At 44.8% G+C, this 16956-nt stretch overlaps 14 non-coding genes and 1 pseudogene across 14 annotated transcripts; all 15 read right to left on the bottom strand.

The window, feature by feature from the left end:
- Positions 1 to 434: 434 nt before the first annotated feature.
- On the bottom strand, positions 435 to 627 carry LOC138654477 (U2 spliceosomal RNA). Its single transcript, XR_011316322.1, has one exon. It is a non-coding gene; the product is annotated as a U2 spliceosomal RNA (small nuclear RNA).
- A 977-nt stretch (positions 628 to 1604) lies between these two features.
- LOC138654476 (U2 spliceosomal RNA) lies at positions 1605 to 1797 on the bottom strand. Its single transcript, XR_011316321.1, has one exon. It is a non-coding gene; the product is annotated as a U2 spliceosomal RNA (small nuclear RNA).
- Positions 1798 to 2774: 977 nt separating this feature from the next.
- On the bottom strand, positions 2775 to 2967 carry LOC138654474 (U2 spliceosomal RNA). The gene has a single exon (XR_011316320.1). It is a non-coding gene; the product is annotated as a U2 spliceosomal RNA (small nuclear RNA).
- A 979-nt stretch (positions 2968 to 3946) lies between these two features.
- On the bottom strand, positions 3947 to 4139 carry LOC138654473 (U2 spliceosomal RNA). The gene has a single exon (XR_011316319.1). It is a non-coding gene; the product is annotated as a U2 spliceosomal RNA (small nuclear RNA).
- A 977-nt stretch (positions 4140 to 5116) lies between these two features.
- LOC138654472 (U2 spliceosomal RNA) lies at positions 5117 to 5309 on the bottom strand. Its single transcript, XR_011316318.1, has one exon. It is a non-coding gene; the product is annotated as a U2 spliceosomal RNA (small nuclear RNA).
- Positions 5310 to 6286: 977 nt separating this feature from the next.
- LOC138654471 (U2 spliceosomal RNA) lies at positions 6287 to 6479 on the bottom strand. The gene has a single exon (XR_011316317.1). It is a non-coding gene; the product is annotated as a U2 spliceosomal RNA (small nuclear RNA).
- A 977-nt stretch (positions 6480 to 7456) lies between these two features.
- On the bottom strand, positions 7457 to 7649 carry LOC138654470 (U2 spliceosomal RNA). The gene has a single exon (XR_011316316.1). It is a non-coding gene; the product is annotated as a U2 spliceosomal RNA (small nuclear RNA).
- Positions 7650 to 8626: 977 nt separating this feature from the next.
- LOC138654469 (U2 spliceosomal RNA) lies at positions 8627 to 8819 on the bottom strand. The gene has a single exon (XR_011316315.1). It is a non-coding gene; the product is annotated as a U2 spliceosomal RNA (small nuclear RNA).
- Positions 8820 to 9796: 977 nt separating this feature from the next.
- On the bottom strand, positions 9797 to 9989 carry LOC138654468 (U2 spliceosomal RNA). The gene has a single exon (XR_011316314.1). It is a non-coding gene; the product is annotated as a U2 spliceosomal RNA (small nuclear RNA).
- Positions 9990 to 10966: 977 nt separating this feature from the next.
- LOC138654494 (U2 spliceosomal RNA) lies at positions 10967 to 11159 on the bottom strand. Its single transcript, XR_011316337.1, has one exon. It is a non-coding gene; the product is annotated as a U2 spliceosomal RNA (small nuclear RNA).
- A 977-nt stretch (positions 11160 to 12136) lies between these two features.
- On the bottom strand, positions 12137 to 12329 carry LOC138654493 (U2 spliceosomal RNA). The gene has a single exon (XR_011316336.1). It is a non-coding gene; the product is annotated as a U2 spliceosomal RNA (small nuclear RNA).
- Positions 12330 to 13306: 977 nt separating this feature from the next.
- LOC138654490 (U2 spliceosomal RNA) lies at positions 13307 to 13499 on the bottom strand. The gene has a single exon (XR_011316335.1). It is a non-coding gene; the product is annotated as a U2 spliceosomal RNA (small nuclear RNA).
- Positions 13500 to 14476: 977 nt separating this feature from the next.
- On the bottom strand, positions 14477 to 14669 carry LOC138654479 (U2 spliceosomal RNA). The gene has a single exon (XR_011316324.1). It is a non-coding gene; the product is annotated as a U2 spliceosomal RNA (small nuclear RNA).
- A 973-nt stretch (positions 14670 to 15642) lies between these two features.
- LOC138654467 (U2 spliceosomal RNA) lies at positions 15643 to 15835 on the bottom strand. Its single transcript, XR_011316313.1, has one exon. It is a non-coding gene; the product is annotated as a U2 spliceosomal RNA (small nuclear RNA).
- A 977-nt stretch (positions 15836 to 16812) lies between these two features.
- On the bottom strand, positions 16813 to 16956 carry LOC138654492 (U2 spliceosomal RNA; annotated as a pseudogene; the record flags this gene model as incomplete).

Genomic DNA, 16956 nt, shown 5'->3' with positions numbered 1-16956 from the left:
ATACCAAGTGCTGACAGCAGGCAGGGGCCTAATTCTGTAGATGGCACAGTATATTTGCTACACTGTAAGAAAGGCCTAATTCAGGCCTACATCTTAACACACCTGTGGCAGCAACCAGGAAAGACTGAAAATTGATTGCCTGATTGATTGATTGATTGCCTATTGAATGCAATGCAATGCTTGACATACATACATACATACATACATACATACATACATACATACATACATACATACATACAGAGGTGAAAGCAAGGCACACAAAATGTTGCAATTAGGCAAGTGAAATCGAGCAGCATGCTACATTTGGCAGCCAGCGGCATGTGAAATGTGCTTCCTTAACAACCCTGAAATAAATTCCCATCTAGGGTTCCAAGACAACTTGCTGTGCTGACTAATTTCCATTCAATCTGTTTTTAGAAACCGGATCAGAGAAGGAGTGCACTGTTCCCGGAGAGACTGCAATAGCGGGTCAATGCGTGGAGTGGACTGAGCAAGCTCCATTTCCAGCTCCCTGTTCCAAAAAGCCATTTAATATATGGTCCCCACATGGGGGACGTATCAGATATTAAACTGATAAGAACAGATACTACACTTGATCTTAGCCATAGGAGGCCGAGAAGCGATGGCCTGAAATGGTTGGCCATTTCAGACGCACCCAGGCCTACAACCGACACCCATTGTGGAGACCGAGCCAAAGATTGCCGCAAGGAAGACATTTTCAGAAACTCTGGATGCATTCTCAATGACAGTTCGGGTGTGCTTGGGTTTTGGTCGGTTGTTTGGCTGTGTGTGTCTGTGTGTGCTCGTTGAAGCTGCGCCCAACGCGTTTTGAATCTGCATAACTCTGCCCACTTTGACACACCCACCATCCCCATTGTGACTGCAGGTGAAGGTTCCGTGCTAAGATTCTATCGACTGCAGGCAGCGCACCTGGTTGGTCAAAAGCATTAGAATACTCCTCACACAGGTGTATCTACAAGACACAAGACTAGCAGATTCGAGATCAGCACAGACACCAGTTTTCCTTTTTTTCAAATACCTATCATACACCGCATTTCAAAGTCGGTGGTCCACAAGAGGTAAACAATGTCTTCCAAAAGAATTCATGATCGGTGGTCACAAATGTGGTATGTATGGCAGAACTACTCATTGGATGCTTCAATTTAAATACCAAGTGCTGACAGCAGGCAGGGGCCTAATTCTGTAGATGGCACAGTATATTTGCTACACTGTAAGAAAGGCCTAATTCAGGCCTACATCTTAACACACCTGTGGCAGCAACCAGGAAAGACTGAAAATTGATTGCCTGATTGATTGATTGATTGCCTATTGAATGCAATGCAATGCTTGACATACATACATACATACATACATACATACATACATACATACATACATACATACATACAGAGGTGAAAGCAAGGCACACAAAATGTTGCAATTAGGCAAGTGAAATCGAGCAGCATGCTACATTTGGCAGCCAGCGGCATGTGAAATGTGCTTCCTTAACAACCCTGAAATAAATTCCCATCTAGGGTTCCAAGACAACTTGCTGTGCTGACTAATTTCCATTCAATCTGTTTTTAGAAACCGGATCAGAGAAGGAGTGCACTGTTCCCGGAGAGACTGCAATAGCGGGTCAATGCGTGGAGTGGACTGAGCAAGCTCCATTTCCAGCTCCCTGTTCCAAAAAGCCATTTAATATATGGTCCCCACATGGGGGACGTATCAGATATTAAACTGATAAGAACAGATACTACACTTGATCTTAGCCATAGGAGGCCGAGAAGCGATGGCCTGAAATGGTTGGCCATTTCAGACGCACCCAGGCCTACAACCGACACCCATTGTGGAGACCGAGCCAAAGATTGCCGCAAGGAAGACATTTTCAGAAACTCTGGATGCATTCTCAATGACAGTTCGGGTGTGCTTGGGTTTTGGTCGGTTGTTTGGCTGTGTGTGTCTGTGTGTGCTCGTTGAAGCTGCGCCCAACGCGTTTTGAATCTGCATAACTCTGCCCACTTTGACACACCCACCATCCCCATTGTGACTGCAGGTGAAGGTTCCGTGCTAAGATTCTATCGACTGCAGGCAGCGCACCTGGTTGGTCAAAAGCATTAGAATACTCCTCACACAGGTGTATCTACAAGACACAAGACTAGCAGATTCGAGATCAGCACAGACACCAGTTTTCCTTTTTTTCAAATACCTATCATACACCGCATTTCAAAGTCGGTGGTCCACAAGAGGTAAACAATGTCTTCCAAAAGAATTCATGATCGGTGGTCACAAATGTGGTATGTATGGCAGAACTACTCATTGGATGCTTCAATTTAAATACCAAGTGCTGACAGCAGGCAGGGGCCTAATTCTGTAGATGGCACAGTATATTTGCTACACTGTAAGAAAGGCCTAATTCAGGCCTACATCTTAACACACCTGTGGCAGCAACCAGGAAAGACTGAAAATTGATTGCCTGATTGATTGATTGATTGCCTATTGAATGCAATGCAATGCTTGACATACATACATACATACATACATACATACATACATACATACATACATACATACATACAGAGGTGAAAGCAAGGCACACAAAATGTTGCAATTAGGCAAGTGAAATCGAGCAGCATGCTACATTTGGCAGCCAGCGGCATGTGAAATGTGCTTCCTTAACAACCCTGAAATAAATTCCCATCTAGGGTTCCAAGACAACTTGCTGTGCTGACTAATTTCCATTCAATCTGTTTTTAGAAACCGGATCAGAGAAGGAGTGCACTGTTCCCGGAGAGACTGCAATAGCGGGTCAATGCGTGGAGTGGACTGAGCAAGCTCCATTTCCAGCTCCCTGTTCCAAAAAGCCATTTAATATATGGTCCCCACATGGGGGACGTATCAGATATTAAACTGATAAGAACAGATACTACACTTGATCTTAGCCATAGGAGGCCGAGAAGCGATGGCCTGAAATGGTTGGCCATTTCAGACGCACCCAGGCCTACAACCGACACCCATTGTGGAGACCGAGCCAAAGATTGCCGCAAGGAAGACATTTTCAGAAACTCTGGATGCATTCTCAATGACAGTTCGGGTGTGTGCTTGGGTTTTGGTCGGTTGTTTGGCTGTGTGTGTCTGTGTGTGCTCGTTGAAGCTGCGCCCAACGCGTTTTGAATCTGCATAACTCTGCCCACTTTGACACACCCACCATCCCCATTGTGACTGCAGGTGAAGGTTCCGTGCTAAGATTCTATCGACTGCAGGCAGCGCACCTGGTTGGTCAAAAGCATTAGAATACTCCTCACACAGGTGTATCTACAAGACACAAGACTAGCAGATTCGAGATCAGCACAGACACCAGTTTTCCTTTTTTTCAAATACCTATCATACACCGCATTTCAAAGTCGGTGGTCCACAAGAGGTAAACAATGTCTTCCAAAAGAATTCATGATCGGTGGTCACAAATGTGGTATGTATGGCAGAACTACTCATTGGATGCTTCAATTTAAATACCAAGTGCTGACAGCAGGCAGGGGCCTAATTCTGTAGATGGCACAGTATATTTGCTACACTGTAAGAAAGGCCTAATTCAGGCCTACATCTTAACACACCTGTGGCAGCAACCAGGAAAGACTGAAAATTGATTGCCTGATTGATTGATTGATTGCCTATTGAATGCAATGCAATGCTTGACATACATACATACATACATACATACATACATACATACATACATACATACATACATACAGAGGTGAAAGCAAGGCACACAAAATGTTGCAATTAGGCAAGTGAAATCGAGCAGCATGCTACATTTGGCAGCCAGCGGCATGTGAAATGTGCTTCCTTAACAACCCTGAAATAAATTCCCATCTAGGGTTCCAAGACAACTTGCTGTGCTGACTAATTTCCATTCAATCTGTTTTTAGAAACCGGATCAGAGAAGGAGTGCACTGTTCCCGGAGAGACTGCAATAGCGGGTCAATGCGTGGAGTGGACTGAGCAAGCTCCATTTCCAGCTCCCTGTTCCAAAAAGCCATTTAATATATGGTCCCCACATGGGGGACGTATCAGATATTAAACTGATAAGAACAGATACTACACTTGATCTTAGCCATAGGAGGCCGAGAAGCGATGGCCTGAAATGGTTGGCCATTTCAGACGCACCCAGGCCTACAACCGACACCCATTGTGGAGACCGAGCCAAAGATTGCCGCAAGGAAGACATTTTCAGAAACTCTGGATGCATTCTCAATGACAGTTCGGGTGTGCTTGGGTTTTGGTCGGTTGTTTGGCTGTGTGTGTCTGTGTGTGCTCGTTGAAGCTGCGCCCAACGCGTTTTGAATCTGCATAACTCTGCCCACTTTGACACACCCACCATCCCCATTGTGACTGCAGGTGAAGGTTCCGTGCTAAGATTCTATCGACTGCAGGCAGCGCACCTGGTTGGTCAAAAGCATTAGAATACTCCTCACACAGGTGTATCTACAAGACACAAGACTAGCAGATTCGAGATCAGCACAGACACCAGTTTTCCTTTTTTTCAAATACCTATCATACACCGCATTTCAAAGTCGGTGGTCCACAAGAGGTAAACAATGTCTTCCAAAAGAATTCATGATCGGTGGTCACAAATGTGGTATGTATGGCAGAACTACTCATTGGATGCTTCAATTTAAATACCAAGTGCTGACAGCAGGCAGGGGCCTAATTCTGTAGATGGCACAGTATATTTGCTACACTGTAAGAAAGGCCTAATTCAGGCCTACATCTTAACACACCTGTGGCAGCAACCAGGAAAGACTGAAAATTGATTGCCTGATTGATTGATTGATTGCCTATTGAATGCAATGCAATGCTTGACATACATACATACATACATACATACATACATACATACATACATACATACATACATACAGAGGTGAAAGCAAGGCACACAAAATGTTGCAATTAGGCAAGTGAAATCGAGCAGCATGCTACATTTGGCAGCCAGCGGCATGTGAAATGTGCTTCCTTAACAACCCTGAAATAAATTCCCATCTAGGGTTCCAAGACAACTTGCTGTGCTGACTAATTTCCATTCAATCTGTTTTTAGAAACCGGATCAGAGAAGGAGTGCACTGTTCCCGGAGAGACTGCAATAGCGGGTCAATGCGTGGAGTGGACTGAGCAAGCTCCATTTCCAGCTCCCTGTTCCAAAAAGCCATTTAATATATGGTCCCCACATGGGGGACGTATCAGATATTAAACTGATAAGAACAGATACTACACTTGATCTTAGCCATAGGAGGCCGAGAAGCGATGGCCTGAAATGGTTGGCCATTTCAGACGCACCCAGGCCTACAACCGACACCCATTGTGGAGACCGAGCCAAAGATTGCCGCAAGGAAGACATTTTCAGAAACTCTGGATGCATTCTCAATGACAGTTCGGGTGTGCTTGGGTTTTGGTCGGTTGTTTGGCTGTGTGTGTCTGTGTGTGCTCGTTGAAGCTGCGCCCAACGCGTTTTGAATCTGCATAACTCTGCCCACTTTGACACACCCACCATCCCCATTGTGACTGCAGGTGAAGGTTCCGTGCTAAGATTCTATCGACTGCAGGCAGCGCACCTGGTTGGTCAAAAGCATTAGAATACTCCTCACACAGGTGTATCTACAAGACACAAGACTAGCAGATTCGAGATCAGCACAGACACCAGTTTTCCTTTTTTTCAAATACCTATCATACACCGCATTTCAAAGTCGGTGGTCCACAAGAGGTAAACAATGTCTTCCAAAAGAATTCATGATCGGTGGTCACAAATGTGGTATGTATGGCAGAACTACTCATTGGATGCTTCAATTTAAATACCAAGTGCTGACAGCAGGCAGGGGCCTAATTCTGTAGATGGCACAGTATATTTGCTACACTGTAAGAAAGGCCTAATTCAGGCCTACATCTTAACACACCTGTGGCAGCAACCAGGAAAGACTGAAAATTGATTGCCTGATTGATTGATTGATTGCCTATTGAATGCAATGCAATGCTTGACATACATACATACATACATACATACATACATACATACATACATACATACATACATACAGAGGTGAAAGCAAGGCACACAAAATGTTGCAATTAGGCAAGTGAAATCGAGCAGCATGCTACATTTGGCAGCCAGCGGCATGTGAAATGTGCTTCCTTAACAACCCTGAAATAAATTCCCATCTAGGGTTCCAAGACAACTTGCTGTGCTGACTAATTTCCATTCAATCTGTTTTTAGAAACCGGATCAGAGAAGGAGTGCACTGTTCCCGGAGAGACTGCAATAGCGGGTCAATGCGTGGAGTGGACTGAGCAAGCTCCATTTCCAGCTCCCTGTTCCAAAAAGCCATTTAATATATGGTCCCCACATGGGGGACGTATCAGATATTAAACTGATAAGAACAGATACTACACTTGATCTTAGCCATAGGAGGCCGAGAAGCGATGGCCTGAAATGGTTGGCCATTTCAGACGCACCCAGGCCTACAACCGACACCCATTGTGGAGACCGAGCCAAAGATTGCCGCAAGGAAGACATTTTCAGAAACTCTGGATGCATTCTCAATGACAGTTCGGGTGTGCTTGGGTTTTGGTCGGTTGTTTGGCTGTGTGTGTCTGTGTGTGCTCGTTGAAGCTGCGCCCAACGCGTTTTGAATCTGCATAACTCTGCCCACTTTGACACACCCACCATCCCCATTGTGACTGCAGGTGAAGGTTCCGTGCTAAGATTCTATCGACTGCAGGCAGCGCACCTGGTTGGTCAAAAGCATTAGAATACTCCTCACACAGGTGTATCTACAAGACACAAGACTAGCAGATTCGAGATCAGCACAGACACCAGTTTTCCTTTTTTTCAAATACCTATCATACACCGCATTTCAAAGTCGGTGGTCCACAAGAGGTAAACAATGTCTTCCAAAAGAATTCATGATCGGTGGTCACAAATGTGGTATGTATGGCAGAACTACTCATTGGATGCTTCAATTTAAATACCAAGTGCTGACAGCAGGCAGGGGCCTAATTCTGTAGATGGCACAGTATATTTGCTACACTGTAAGAAAGGCCTAATTCAGGCCTACATCTTAACACACCTGTGGCAGCAACCAGGAAAGACTGAAAATTGATTGCCTGATTGATTGATTGATTGCCTATTGAATGCAATGCAATGCTTGACATACATACATACATACATACATACATACATACATACATACATACATACATACATACAGAGGTGAAAGCAAGGCACACAAAATGTTGCAATTAGGCAAGTGAAATCGAGCAGCATGCTACATTTGGCAGCCAGCGGCATGTGAAATGTGCTTCCTTAACAACCCTGAAATAAATTCCCATCTAGGGTTCCAAGACAACTTGCTGTGCTGACTAATTTCCATTCAATCTGTTTTTAGAAACCGGATCAGAGAAGGAGTGCACTGTTCCCGGAGAGACTGCAATAGCGGGTCAATGCGTGGAGTGGACTGAGCAAGCTCCATTTCCAGCTCCCTGTTCCAAAAAGCCATTTAATATATGGTCCCCACATGGGGGACGTATCAGATATTAAACTGATAAGAACAGATACTACACTTGATCTTAGCCATAGGAGGCCGAGAAGCGATGGCCTGAAATGGTTGGCCATTTCAGACGCACCCAGGCCTACAACCGACACCCATTGTGGAGACCGAGCCAAAGATTGCCGCAAGGAAGACATTTTCAGAAACTCTGGATGCATTCTCAATGACAGTTCGGGTGTGCTTGGGTTTTGGTCGGTTGTTTGGCTGTGTGTGTCTGTGTGTGCTCGTTGAAGCTGCGCCCAACGCGTTTTGAATCTGCATAACTCTGCCCACTTTGACACACCCACCATCCCCATTGTGACTGCAGGTGAAGGTTCCGTGCTAAGATTCTATCGACTGCAGGCAGCGCACCTGGTTGGTCAAAAGCATTAGAATACTCCTCACACAGGTGTATCTACAAGACACAAGACTAGCAGATTCGAGATCAGCACAGACACCAGTTTTCCTTTTTTTCAAATACCTATCATACACCGCATTTCAAAGTCGGTGGTCCACAAGAGGTAAACAATGTCTTCCAAAAGAATTCATGATCGGTGGTCACAAATGTGGTATGTATGGCAGAACTACTCATTGGATGCTTCAATTTAAATACCAAGTGCTGACAGCAGGCAGGGGCCTAATTCTGTAGATGGCACAGTATATTTGCTACACTGTAAGAAAGGCCTAATTCAGGCCTACATCTTAACACACCTGTGGCAGCAACCAGGAAAGACTGAAAATTGATTGCCTGATTGATTGATTGATTGCCTATTGAATGCAATGCAATGCTTGACATACATACATACATACATACATACATACATACATACATACATACATACATACATACAGAGGTGAAAGCAAGGCACACAAAATGTTGCAATTAGGCAAGTGAAATCGAGCAGCATGCTACATTTGGCAGCCAGCGGCATGTGAAATGTGCTTCCTTAACAACCCTGAAATAAATTCCCATCTAGGGTTCCAAGACAACTTGCTGTGCTGACTAATTTCCATTCAATCTGTTTTTAGAAACCGGATCAGAGAAGGAGTGCACTGTTCCCGGAGAGACTGCAATAGCGGGTCAATGCGTGGAGTGGACTGAGCAAGCTCCATTTCCAGCTCCCTGTTCCAAAAAGCCATTTAATATATGGTCCCCACATGGGGGACGTATCAGATATTAAACTGATAAGAACAGATACTACACTTGATCTTAGCCATAGGAGGCCGAGAAGCGATGGCCTGAAATGGTTGGCCATTTCAGACGCACCCAGGCCTACAACCGACACCCATTGTGGAGACCGAGCCAAAGATTGCCGCAAGGAAGACATTTTCAGAAACTCTGGATGCATTCTCAATGACAGTTCGGGTGTGCTTGGGTTTTGGTCGGTTGTTTGGCTGTGTGTGTCTGTGTGTGCTCGTTGAAGCTGCGCCCAACGCGTTTTGAATCTGCATAACTCTGCCCACTTTGACACACCCACCATCCCCATTGTGACTGCAGGTGAAGGTTCCGTGCTAAGATTCTATCGACTGCAGGCAGCGCACCTGGTTGGTCAAAAGCATTAGAATACTCCTCACACAGGTGTATCTACAAGACACAAGACTAGCAGATTCGAGATCAGCACAGACACCAGTTTTCCTTTTTTTCAAATACCTATCATACACCGCATTTCAAAGTCGGTGGTCCACAAGAGGTAAACAATGTCTTCCAAAAGAATTCATGATCGGTGGTCACAAATGTGGTATGTATGGCAGAACTACTCATTGGATGCTTCAATTTAAATACCAAGTGCTGACAGCAGGCAGGGGCCTAATTCTGTAGATGGCACAGTATATTTGCTACACTGTAAGAAAGGCCTAATTCAGGCCTACATCTTAACACACCTGTGGCAGCAACCAGGAAAGACTGAAAATTGATTGCCTGATTGATTGATTGATTGCCTATTGAATGCAATGCAATGCTTGACATACATACATACATACATACATACATACATACATACATACATACATACATACATACAGAGGTGAAAGCAAGGCACACAAAATGTTGCAATTAGGCAAGTGAAATCGAGCAGCATGCTACATTTGGCAGCCAGCGGCATGTGAAATGTGCTTCCTTAACAACCCTGAAATAAATTCCCATCTAGGGTTCCAAGACAACTTGCTGTGCTGACTAATTTCCATTCAATCTGTTTTTAGAAACCGGATCAGAGAAGGAGTGCACTGTTCCCGGAGAGACTGCAATAGCGGGTCAATGCGTGGAGTGGACTGAGCAAGCTCCATTTCCAGCTCCCTGTTCCAAAAAGCCATTTAATATATGGTCCCCACATGGGGGACGTATCAGATATTAAACTGATAAGAACAGATACTACACTTGATCTTAGCCATAGGAGGCCGAGAAGCGATGGCCTGAAATGGTTGGCCATTTCAGACGCACCCAGGCCTACAACCGACACCCATTGTGGAGACCGAGCCAAAGATTGCCGCAAGGAAGACATTTTCAGAAACTCTGGATGCATTCTCAATGACAGTTCGGGTGTGCTTGGGTTTTGGTCGGTTGTTTGGCTGTGTGTGTCTGTGTGTGCTCGTTGAAGCTGCGCCCAACGCGTTTTGAATCTGCATAACTCTGCCCACTTTGACACACCCACCATCCCCATTGTGACTGCAGGTGAAGGTTCCGTGCTAAGATTCTATCGACTGCAGGCAGCGCACCTGGTTGGTCAAAAGCATTAGAATACTCCTCACACAGGTGTATCTACAAGACACAAGACTAGCAGATTCGAGATCAGCACAGACACCAGTTTTCCTTTTTTTCAAATACCTATCATACACCGCATTTCAAAGTCGGTGGTCCACAAGAGGTAAACAATGTCTTCCAAAAGAATTCATGATCGGTGGTCACAAATGTGGTATGTATGGCAGAACTACTCATTGGATGCTTCAATTTAAATACCAAGTGCTGACAGCAGGCAGGGGCCTAATTCTGTAGATGGCACAGTATATTTGCTACACTGTAAGAAAGGCCTAATTCAGGCCTACATCTTAACACACCTGTGGCAGCAACCAGGAAAGACTGAAAATTGATTGCCTGATTGATTGATTGATTGCCTATTGAATGCAATGCAATGCTTGACATACATACATACATACATACATACATACATACATACATACATACATACATACATACAGAGGTGAAAGCAAGGCACACAAAATGTTGCAATTAGGCAAGTGAAATCGAGCAGCATGCTACATTTGGCAGCCAGCGGCATGTGAAATGTGCTTCCTTAACAACCCTGAAATAAATTCCCATCTAGGGTTCCAAGACAACTTGCTGTGCTGACTAATTTCCATTCAATCTGTTTTTAGAAACCGGATCAGAGAAGGAGTGCACTGTTCCCGGAGAGACTGCAATAGCGGGTCAATGCGTGGAGTGGACTGAGCAAGCTCCATTTCCAGCTCCCTGTTCCAAAAAGCCATTTAATATATGGTCCCCACATGGGGGACGTATCAGATATTAAACTGATAAGAACAGATACTACACTTGATCTTAGCCATAGGAGGCCGAGAAGCGATGGCCTGAAATGGTTGGCCATTTCAGACGCACCCAGGCCTACAACCGACACCCATTGTGGAGACCGAGCCAAAGATTGCCGCAAGGAAGACATTTTCAGAAACTCTGGATGCATTCTCAATGACAGTTCGGGTGTGCTTGGGTTTTGGTCGGTTGTTTGGCTGTGTGTGTCTGTGTGTGCTCGTTGAAGCTGCGCCCAACGCGTTTTGAATCTGCATAACTCTGCCCACTTTGACACACCCACCATCCCCATTGTGACTGCAGGTGAAGGTTCCGTGCTAAGATTCTATCGACTGCAGGCAGCGCACCTGGTTGGTCAAAAGCATTAGAATACTCCTCACACAGGTGTATCTACAAGACACAAGACTAGCAGATTCGAGATCAGCACAGACACCAGTTTTCCTTTTTTTCAAATACCTATCATACACCGCATTTCAAAGTCGGTGGTCCACAAGAGGTAAACAATGTCTTCCAAAAGAATTCATGATCGGTGGTCACAAATGTGGTATGTATGGCAGAACTACTCATTGGATGCTTCAATTTAAATACCAAGTGCTGACAGCAGGCAGGGGCCTAATTCTGTAGATGGCACAGTATATTTGCTACACTGTAAGAAAGGCCTAATTCAGGCCTACATCTTAACACACCTGTGGCAGCAACCAGGAAAGACTGAAAATTGATTGCCTGATTGATTGATTGATTGCCTATTGAATGCAATGCAATGCTTGACATACATACATACATACATACATACATACATACATACATACATACATACATACATACAGAGGTGAAAGCAAGGCACACAAAATGTTGCAATTAGGCAAGTGAAATCGAGCAGCATGCTACATTTGGCAGCCAGCGGCATGTGAAATGTGCTTCCTTAACAACCCTGAAATAAATTCCCATCTAGGGTTCCAAGACAACTTGCTGTGCTGACTAATTTCCATTCAATCTGTTTTTAGAAACCGGATCAGAGAAGGAGTGCACTGTTCCCGGAGAGACTGCAATAGCGGGTCAATGCGTGGAGTGGACTGAGCAAGCTCCATTTCCAGCTCCCTGTTCCAAAAAGCCATTTAATATATGGTCCCCACATGGGGGACGTATCAGATATTAAACTGATAAGAACAGATACTACACTTGATCTTAGCCATAGGAGGCCGAGAAGCGATGGCCTGAAATGGTTGGCCATTTCAGACGCACCCAGGCCTACAACCGACACCCATTGTGGAGACCGAGCCAAAGATTGCCGCAAGGAAGACATTTTCAGAAACTCTGGATGCATTCTCAATGACAGTTCGGGTGTGCTTGGGTTTTGGTCGGTTGTTTGGCTGTGTGTGTCTGTGTGTGCTCGTTGAAGCTGCGCCCAACGCGTTTTGAATCTGCATAACTCTGCCCACTTTGACACACCCACCATCCCCATTGTGACTGCAGGTGAAGGTTCCGTGCTAAGATTCTATCGACTGCAGGCAGCGCACCTGGTTGGTCAAAAGCATTAGAATACTCCTCACACAGGTGTATCTACAAGACACAAGACTAGCAGATTCGAGATCAGCACAGACACCAGTTTTCCTTTTTTTCAAATACCTATCATACACCGCATTTCAAAGTCGGTGGTCCACAAGAGGTAAACAATGTCTTCCAAAAGAATTCATGATCGGTGGTCACAAATGTGGTATGTATGGCAGAACTACTCATTGGATGCTTCAATTTAAATACCAAGTGCTGACAGCAGGCAGGGGCCTAATTCTGTAGATGGCACAGTATATTTGCTACACTGTAAGAAAGGCCTAATTCAGGCCTACATCTTAACACACCTGTGGCAGCAACCAGGAAAGACTGAAAATTGATTGCCTGATTGATTGATTGATTGCCTATTGAATGCAATGCAATGCTTGACATACATACATACATACATACATACATACATACATACATACATACATACATACATACAGAGGTGAAAGCAAGGCACACAAAATGTTGCAATTAGGCAAGTGAAATCGAGCAGCATGCTACATTTGGCAGCCAGCGGCATGTGAAATGTGCTTCCTTAACAACCCTGAAATAAATTCCCATCTAGGGTTCCAAGACAACTTGCTGTGCTGACTAATTTCCATTCAATCTGTTTTTAGAAACCGGATCAGAGAAGGAGTGCACTGTTCCCGGAGAGACTGCAATAGCGGGTCAATGCGTGGAGTGGACTGAGCAAGCTCCATTTCCAGCTCCCTGTTCCAAAAAGCCATTTAATATATGGTCCCCACATGGGGGACGTATCAGATATTAAACTGATAAGAACAGATACTACACTTGATCTTAGCCATAGGAGGCCGAGAAGCGATGGCCTGAAATGGTTGGCCATTTCAGACGCACCCAGGCCTACAACCGACACCCATTGTGGAGACCGAGCCAAAGATTGCCGCAAGGAAGACATTTTCAGAAACTCTGGATGCATTCTCAATGACAGTTCGGGTGTGCTTGGGTTTTGGTCGGTTGTTTGGCTGTGTGTGTCTGTGTGTGCTCGTTGAAGCTGCGCCCAACGCGTTTTGAATCTGCATAACTCTGCCCACTTTGACACACCCACCATCCCCATTGTGACTGCAGGTGAAGGTTCCGTGCTAAGATTCTATCGACTGCAGGCAGCGCACCTGGTTGGTCAAAAGCATTAGAATACTCCTCACACAGGTGTATCTACAAGACACAAGACTAGCAGATTCGAGATCAGCACAGACACCAGTTTTCCTTTTTTTCAAATACCTATCATACACCGCATTTCAAAGTCGGTGGTCCACAAGAGGTAAACAATGTCTTCCAAAAGAATTCATGATCGGTGGTCACAAATGTGGTATGTATGGCAGAACTACTCATTGGATGCTTCAATTTAAATACCAAGTGCTGACAGCAGGCAGGGGCCTAATTCTGTAGATGGCACAGTATATTTGCTACACTGTAAGAAAGGCCTAATTCAGGCCTACATCTTAACACACCTGTGGCAGCAACCAGGAAAGACTGAAAATTGATTGCCTGATTGATTGATTGATTGCCTATTGAATGCAATGCAATGCTTGACATACATACATACATACATACATACATACATACATACATACATACATACATACATACAGAGGTGAAAGCAAGGCACACAAAATGTTGCAATTAGGCAAGTGAAATCGAGCAGCATGCTACATTTGGCAGCCAGCGGCATGTGAAATGTGCTTCCTTAACAACCCTGAAATAAATTCCCATCTAGGGTTCCAAGACAACTTGCTGTGCTGACTAATTTCCATTCAATCTGTTTTTAGAAACCGGATCAGAGAAGGAGTGCACTGTTCCCGGAGAGACTGCAATAGCGGGTCAATGCGTGGAGTGGACTGAGCAAGCTCCATTTCCAGCTCCCTGTTCCAAAAAGCCATTTAATATATGGTCCCCACATGGGGGACGTATCAGATATTAAACTGATAAGAACAGATACTACACTTGATCTTAGCCATAGGAGGCCGAGAAGCGATGGCCTGAAATGGTTGGCCATTTCAGACGCACCCAGGCCTACAACCGACACCCATTGTGGAGACCGAGCCAAAGATTGCCGCAAGGAAGACATTTTCAGAAACTCTGGATGCATTCTCAATGACAGTTCGGGTGTGCTTGGGTTTTGGTCGGTTGTTTGGCTGTGTGTGTCTGTGTGTGCTCGTTGAAGCTGCGCCCAACGCGTTTTGAATCTGCATAACTCTGCCCACTTTGACACACCCACCATCCCCATTGTGACTGCAGGTGAAGGTTCCGTGCTAAGATTCTATCGACTGCAGGCAGCGCACCTGGTTGGTCAAAAGCATTAGAATACTCCTCACACAGGTGTATCTACAAGACACAAGACTAGCAGATTCGAGATCAGCACAGACACCAGTTTTCCTTTTTTTCAAATACCTATCATACACCGCATTTCAAAGTCGGTGGTCCACAAGAGGTAAACAATGTCTTCCAAAAGAATTCATGATCGGTGGTCACAAATGTGGTATGTATGGCAGAACTACTCATTGGATGCTTCAATTTAAATACCAAGTGCTGACAGCAGGCAGGGGCCTAATTCTGTAGATGGCACAGTATATTTGCTACACTGTAAGAAAGGCCTAATTCAGGCCTACATCTTAACACACCTGTGGCAGCAACCAGGAAAGACTGAAAATTGATTGCCTGATTGATTGATTGATTGCCTATTGAATGCAATGCAATGCTTGACATACATACATACATACATACATACATACATACATACATACATACATACATACAGAGGTGAAAGCAAGGCACACAAAATGTTGCAATTAGGCAAGTGAAATCGAGCAGCATGCTACATTTGGCAGCCAGCGGCATGTGAAATGTGCTTCCTTAACAACCCTGAAATAAATTCCCATCTAGGGTTCCAAGACAACTTGCTGTGCTGACTAATTTCCATTCAATCTGTTTTTAGAAACCGGATCAGAGAAGGAGTGCACTGTTCCCGGAGAGACTGCAATAGCGGGTCAATGCGTGGAGTGGACTGAGCAAGCTCCATTTCCAGCTCCCTGTTCCAAAAAGCCATTTAATATATGGTCCCCACATGGGGGACGTATCAGATATTAAACTGATAAGAACAGATACTACACTTGATCTTAGCCATAGGAGGCCGAGAAGCGATGGCCTGAAATGGTTGGCCATTTCAGACGCACCCAGGCCTACAACCGACACCCATTGTGGAGACCGAGCCAAAGATTGCCGCAAGGAAGACATTTTCAGAAACTCTGGATGCATTCTCAATGACAGTTCGGGTGTGCTTGGGTTTTGGTCGGTTGTTTGGCTGTGTGTGTCTGTGTGTGCTCGTTGAAGCTGCGCCCAACGCGTTTTGAATCTGCATAACTCTGCCCACTTTGACACACCCACCATCCCCATTGTGACTGCAGGTGAAGGTTCCGTGCTAAGATTCTATCGACTGCAGGCAGCGCACCTGGTTGGTCAAAAGCATTAGAATACTCCTCACACAGGTGTATCTACAAGACACAAGACTAGCAGATTCGAGATCAGCACAGACACCAGTTTTCCTTTTTTTCAAATACCTATCATACACCGCATTTCAAAGTCGGTGGTCCACAAGAGGTAAACAATGTCTTCCAAAAGAATTCATGATCGGTGGTCACAAATGTGGTATGTATGGCAGAACTACTCATTGGATGCTTCAATTTAAATACCAAGTGCTGACAGCAGGCAGGGGCCTAATTCTGTAGATGGCACAGTATATTTGCTACACTGTAAGAAAGGCCTAATTCAGGCCTACATCTTAACACACCTGTGGCAGCAACCAGGAAAGACTGAAAATTGATTGCCTGATTGATTGATTGATTGCCTATTGAATGCAATGCAATGCTTGACATACATACATACATACATACATACATACATACATACATACATACATACATACATACAGAGGTGAAAGCAAGGCACACAAAATGTTGCAATTAGGCAAGTGAAATCGAGCAGCATGCTACATTTGGCAGCCAGCGGCATGTGAAATGTGCTTCCTTAACAACCCTGAAATAAATTCCCATCTAGGGTTCCAAGACAACTTGCTGTGCTGACTAATTTCCATTCAATCTGTTTTTAGAAACCGGATCAGAGAAGGAGTGCACTGTTCCCGGAGAGACTGCAATAGCGGGTCAATGCGTGGAGTGGACTGAGCAAGCTCCATTTCCAGCTCCCTGTTCCAAAAAGCCATTTAATATATGGTCCCCACATGGGGGACGTATCAGATATTAAACTGAT

The sequence above is a fragment of the Ranitomeya imitator genome, unplaced genomic scaffold (assembly GCF_032444005.1).
Source record: "Ranitomeya imitator isolate aRanImi1 unplaced genomic scaffold, aRanImi1.pri SCAFFOLD_1487, whole genome shotgun sequence".
NCBI lineage: Eukaryota > Metazoa > Chordata > Amphibia > Anura > Dendrobatidae > Ranitomeya > Ranitomeya imitator.
The sequence above is the reverse complement of the archived record's forward strand: the minus strand, read 5'-3'. Positions and strand labels throughout refer to the sequence as shown.